This window comes from Aulonocara stuartgranti (assembly GCF_965226115.1).
Source record: "Aulonocara stuartgranti genome assembly, chromosome: 4".
In the NCBI taxonomy this organism is placed as follows: Eukaryota; Metazoa; Chordata; class Actinopteri; order Cichliformes; family Cichlidae; genus Aulonocara; species Aulonocara stuartgranti.
Window position 1 is genome coordinate 33,053,144 of NC_138942.1, and position 6,025 is coordinate 33,059,168.

At 38.6% G+C, this 6,025-nt stretch overlaps 1 long non-coding RNA gene across 1 annotated transcript; it reads right to left on the minus strand.

The window, feature by feature from the left end:
- Positions 1 to 1,472: 1,472 nt before the first annotated feature.
- LOC309705944 lies at positions 1,473 to 4,736 on the minus strand. The gene is made up of 4 exons (XR_014276639.1): positions 4,665 to 4,736; positions 3,954 to 4,136; positions 3,306 to 3,868; positions 1,473 to 2,160 (listed from the first exon to the last, which is right to left on the minus strand). It is a non-coding gene; the product is annotated as an uncharacterized lncRNA (long non-coding RNA).
- Between the last annotated feature and the right edge of the window lie 1,289 nt (positions 4,737 to 6,025).

A 6,025-nucleotide genomic window follows, 5' to 3' on the forward strand; every position in this document is an offset into this window, starting at 1 on the left:
TATGGCTCTCTACATCCTCTAGCAGACCATTACATGGGGAAACCTTTTGAATACAAGCACGCTGATCCACACAGGTGTGCACACGGGTGTTCACTGTTCATAGACATAAACTACACCTTTATAGTCTGCTATTTCCAAGCACATTGTGCGCTGTCGGTCCTGCTTGCTACACAACAACACTCAATATTTAGTATTTACTGCTGTTTACACTTAGCTAGATTAACGTGATGGTGTTGTGTTTAGTATGTTGCTCTGTTTTTTTTTTGCTTGTTTTCTCTTCTTTTTCTCTCAACAGGTGATCCAGGAGAGTTTTTTCCTCTTCTTTCTCTTTTTAAGTGCCCTTTCTCACTGTCCCTCTTCCCTTCTGTTTTTCTTTTACTTCATCTTTCTTTCTCCCTTTCCTTTCCCTCAGTCATGTCTGTCTGTAACAACTGAAAATAAAATAAAATAAATAATAACAACAAAGATTGATCAAATGGACCAATACGGCAAGGCCGTGATGATCCACTTGGTAAAGTAAATCCATTGGGTCTCCTTGTTGGTCTTCAGACAACAATTCTGACGGCTAAAGAACCAAATGGGACAGGAAAAAAAAAAAGGAATGGGGAGGTGCTAATTCATCAAGCCTCTATGCTGCGTGCTCTACCTCCACCTGTTGGCTGAATCTAACCTTTAATAGACTCTGGAATCGTTTATTTTGATAAGTGGATCATAGTTATACTAAATGAGAAAGAGCAGGGCCATCATATGGTTTTTTGGGTGGTTACACTATGGGACTTAACAATTGTGGGATTTGTTCTTCCAAATGCACCCCCCTCCCGCCACCACACACACACACACACACACACACACACACACACACACACACACACACACACACACACACACACACACAAGGAAGACCTTAGTTTAAAATATGTTTTATATATAGCACCAAATTGATGGGGTTAAATGCATAACCATGGTACCCATCTGAACTGGCTTGCAACATCCTAAAAGGAAACCCAAACAACCCTCAGAAATAGCACAAATTAGCTTAATCTTTTCTTCATTGTGTGGTGTAGGTGTGAACTAAAAACATTTGGGTTAACAGAGAAATATAACTGTCCTGAGTCGAGATCCAGGAGTCGTGTACTTGGACTAAACATTCCACAGAGGCTAAAGCGTATCAGTGAAAACACAAGGCTCAACCACCAGAGTGTGTCTGGTCTGTTCTTCTTATCATCAGAAGTTGTGACGTGGAGGGTTTCAGTAACACATTACATACACTGGACCTGCAGAAAGAATTAGCTTCCTTTTCTGTGCCTGACCACAGGAGCTGTTAAACTCACACTGAATTGCTGGTTGGACTGATTTAGGAACAATCATTCACTTCTTTTACTGTAAACTTTGAATTCACACAAAATAAAATTGCTGGAGGATGACATGACTTGCCATAGTTATGTTAATATAATACATAAGCACACACATAATCATTTTTTAATAGATTTTATTTTCACCTTTACAGTTTCCCAAATAAGCATGGAAATTATAATATAGACCAATTAGTCTATAAGTAACATTAAAAACTACAAAGAGTGTTAAATGCTTAAAAACTGTTACCTTTTATTGACTACCAGAAGCTTGAACCACATCATCATTACCCCTCAGCTGTAAAACGCTTGTGGGGTATCGCTTTAATTCTATTGTTTATCAGTCTGTACTGTTATGGAGGCTAAACTGAAGCATCGTTGAAGGAAAAAAGCTTCTTATCTCAGTGCTTTCCAACCTCATCACATGATACCAGTGGTTTACCATCTGTTAGCATATGCAGTTTTTGTAAGAGAGATGAGCTGCATTCATTACTGTGCTATCTTGCGGCACTAAGGTACTCTGCGCTGTGTTCAGGGTGTCTCGGTCTCAGGATGTGAAGATCCACTGCACTCTCTCCATTTCCACTAATGTTGAACTGACCTACAAATGATGGTTCAATAGTTGGAGACTGATAATACATGAAGCCAATCAGCTTCAGAGCAGTGTCTCCTTTGGAGCGCTGATACCACAAAATAGTGTTAAAGTTTTGGTTTTTATGTTTGCAGGTCAGCCTGACTTCCTCATTCGGCGGCTTCAGGAGCTGCTCTGGAGTTTGAAGAACCTTTATTTCTTTATCGAGGGACACTCCTGTAGAGAAACAAAGAAAAGTTGACAGGTTGTAAATTGATGGCATTTCTTTTGAAGGATTCTATGCTCACTGAGACAACTGCTAATTATAGGATTAGAATAAAAAGTACACAAAATGTAGTTCAATCTGAGAATATGACGAATTAAAAGAGGGTTTGTTGGCTAATTGATAATTAATAATACGATTAGACATCAGAGAGTTTATAAACCCTATCCCTAACTCTCTCTCTTAACCTCTTTAAATGACCTGTGCTTGTGCGTACATTCCCCTGGACTCCCTATTTAAAATAACAGCTATTAGCAACTTTAATTCCTAATCTTTTAGAACCTGGTCTGTATTGTCCCGTGTCTTGCTGTCTTGTAGACGGACTCAGAGGGAGGGAAATACTGAAAATCAGAACTAATCACTCTAATGTGGCTGACTATCTGGAACATGTCTCTGCTGAAGGCTGACCATGGAAGGGTAAAATAATTGGAAATAACTAGTTCAGATGCTTTGCAGCATTTAATTTTCCAATAAAAGATTAACCCTTTGTGGTCCTCATTGATGACAGAATCAGAGACTTTATTTATCCCCAAGGGGCAATTAAGATACAACAGAGCAGCATGACTTTAAAAATAAGGACAGGGCATAAACAGACAATAAGAGTGAGATAAAAAAAATACTTAAAATATACAGTATGTACACAGTTTTTAAATGACAGTGACTGAATAAGTGAATAAAAAACTATAAGTGACTAACAGTGAATAAAGTGTTGGCAGTATAAAAAAAGAGTGTCAAGTAGTAGGAAATAAGACCGACAGGAAATAATCTCAAGTCGAACCTCTAAACTATCTATTGGACAACAAGTAGAAGAACTCTCTACATAAATAACACAAACTGTTTTTGATATATTTCAGTCACAATGATTTTTGTTACCTGAATGCAAAGACACTGGGGAAAGCACAGCGAGCTATTGTTAGAACTGAGGATTCAGACTTCAGGGTTTAAACTAAAAGTCTGATCATTGAACACTAATAAAACCATTAACTGAATGCAATTATGAATGCCCAAATTACAAAGTTTTATAGTTTTTATACAAATAGAAAACATGGAAACCACTTCTAAGTCAAAATTCTAAAGGACAGAGAGTCTCTATGAATACCTTTAATGCAGATGATGATGTGTATGAAGAGATGAGACCAGTTCATGTTGAATGTGATAAACCAGCTCGAATCCCAGCTGAACTCAACCGTTTGAAAAGGACTAGAATTCGCTGTATCTTTCTGTCAACTTCTCCAGCGCAGCTCCTCCCACTGTCTGCAAAGGTTTGTGGGCATGTGGTTTGCTGCAGGTGTTCAGGGTCAGATGAAGGTTTTTGTAGAGGAATTTCAGGCTTTTCTGCTGTGGTGGGACTAGAAACTGCACAGAAATAATGCCCGCTGTTTTCAGGGTGCCTGAGTTTGCCCAAGTGCAGGAATGCTTCAACCTCTCCATTTCCACTCACGCTGAATAAGCCCTCATAGGGTTTCTCCACAGTCTGAATTTCCTTATAACTTGTAAAACCAACTAGCTTCAGAGAGGTGTCTCCTGCTGGGCAATGATACCACACAATAGTGTCGTAGCTCTTGACTTTGTGTTTACAGGTCAGCTTGTCTCCATCAGTTATGTTCTTCAGGAGATCAGTCGGAGTCTGATGAACATTTTCATTTTGATTTGGTGATGCCCCTGTAGAAAAAATACTAACGTTAAATCAAATCTTGTCATGAAACTTGCAGCATTGAGCAGACAGAAATATTAAGTAAATAATTACCTTTGATTCCCAACAGTGCAATAATAACTGATATTAAAAAACTGTTCATGTTCACACCTGCTGACTGACAGTAACTCTGAGTCTGGTGCAGGAAAGGGAGGAGACAAAGTGGCAACAGCATCTCACCACGATGATGAAGTCTCACGTCAGCACCAGTTAAAGTGTAGCCGTCTCATTTAGAATCTAGAAGAAGTTAAAAGTCAAGTCTCATTTTTAGGGGACAGCGTACTGTGAAAAGATTTTATATTGAGGTGCTCCAAAACAAGTGAAAATTCTCTGAAAAGGGAATTTTGGTGAATACTTGAGAGATTTACTGCACTTAATAAATTAAGAGGAAATAATTAATTTTGTCTGACAGAAAATCAAACAAAAAAACAAAGTTTAAACCTTTAAACTTCTGATGTGGATGGGCACTGTTGTCTGCATAGAGCCAGGAATCGAACCACCAACCACCACAACCAATTGGTAGATGACCTGCTTCTATACCCATCCCATTATAATATACAAAGAATGTATTTTGAATCGAAATAGCTAAAAACAATGACTATTCATCTCTGTGCATCTCTACAGAGGTTTCTCTTAAAAGGGAGTTTTTCCTTCGCCTAGTGGTTTTCCCTGTATTATTGTAGCAAGAGGAACACAATAATTATGTATAGTGTGAAAATGGATATTACAAATTAGTTACATTATTTGCAGTGTCCTTTAACCTACCGCCTACTGGTGTTGGCCAGATGGCGCGATATGGCAGCCTCGCTTCTGTCAGTCTGCCCCAGCTGTGGCTACAACTGTGGTTTGCCTGCACCAGTGTGTGAATGTGAGAGTGAATGAATAGTGGAATTGTGAAGTGCTTTGGGTGCCTAGGAAAGCGCTATATAAATGCAATACATCATTATTAAAACAAAAAAAATGTTGGTGAGTAAAATGAATATCTAGTAAAAAGAAAATGTAAACATGTAATCTGCCTTCAGCACACGTCTCACCCTCTTGTTCACATTTAAATATGTATCTGTGATCAGAAAAAATAGAATATCTTATAAGATAAGAAGCTTATTTTCATGTTATTGCTGTGTTATGGTACTTTTTCCATTGGCTGAACAAAATGATTTCTTTTAAAACATTCAATTGCTTGGAGAAAATGCCAATTTGGTGTCCATCCCCATCCACTGCTAGAGATGGCCTAGAATGAATATCAAAGCAACCAAGTTTTATTTGGTACAACACATTACAAAGAATGTTAAAATGAAATCATTGAACAAATAAATGACTTTTTACTATTACAAACTGATTTTGCACTGTCACATTTGTTTCCACACTATTGCCCCAGTTATGTAAATTTCAGTCTCAGCTGATTCCAAGTCATTATTTGGTTAATGCGTGATAACTAAATAGTATCGTCACACATTATTAGCCCGCCGTAGCCATGTTAGTGAGGTGTATTAGAAAGAGCTGTCAGGAGTTTTTCCAAGGAACCCTATGAATGCTGCTGGAAACACACACCAACCTTGCTACTGTATTTCTGCACAACGTCTTAGGGAAAGAACAGCCTTAATAGGACATAAACCCAAATGAGAGCCACAGAAACAGGTGCCTGCTCCTCTGTGCCATCTACAAATCTATCAGCACTTGTAGCCTGTGCTTTGGGGTTTTTGTAAATACCAGAAAGATTTTGTGTCACCGTGCAAAACGAGCTGCACAATAGTACACTGCACTGTCTTGAGCTCCTGTCAACTGGATTATTAGTGAAACATTTTTTATATCACTTGTACTAAGATCTCCACTGATCTCGAAATTCTGTTTATATGTCTCTTCCACTGTGACATCCCGATAGTTGATATATCCAATGCATTTCATATCTGTCTGGCCAGCTGGCTGTTGGTACCACAGCATCACTCTGTATTCAGTTAGATTGTGGGTGCAGACTAGGTGCACCATGTCATCGGGCTTTTTGATGAGAGCAGGGGGAGTCTGATGGATACCCACACAGCAATCTGGAGAGAACACAAGAACATTTTTTCTTGTTATATATTATTTGCAATGAATAAATGAGAGAAGGAATATGAGTCAGTACCTGC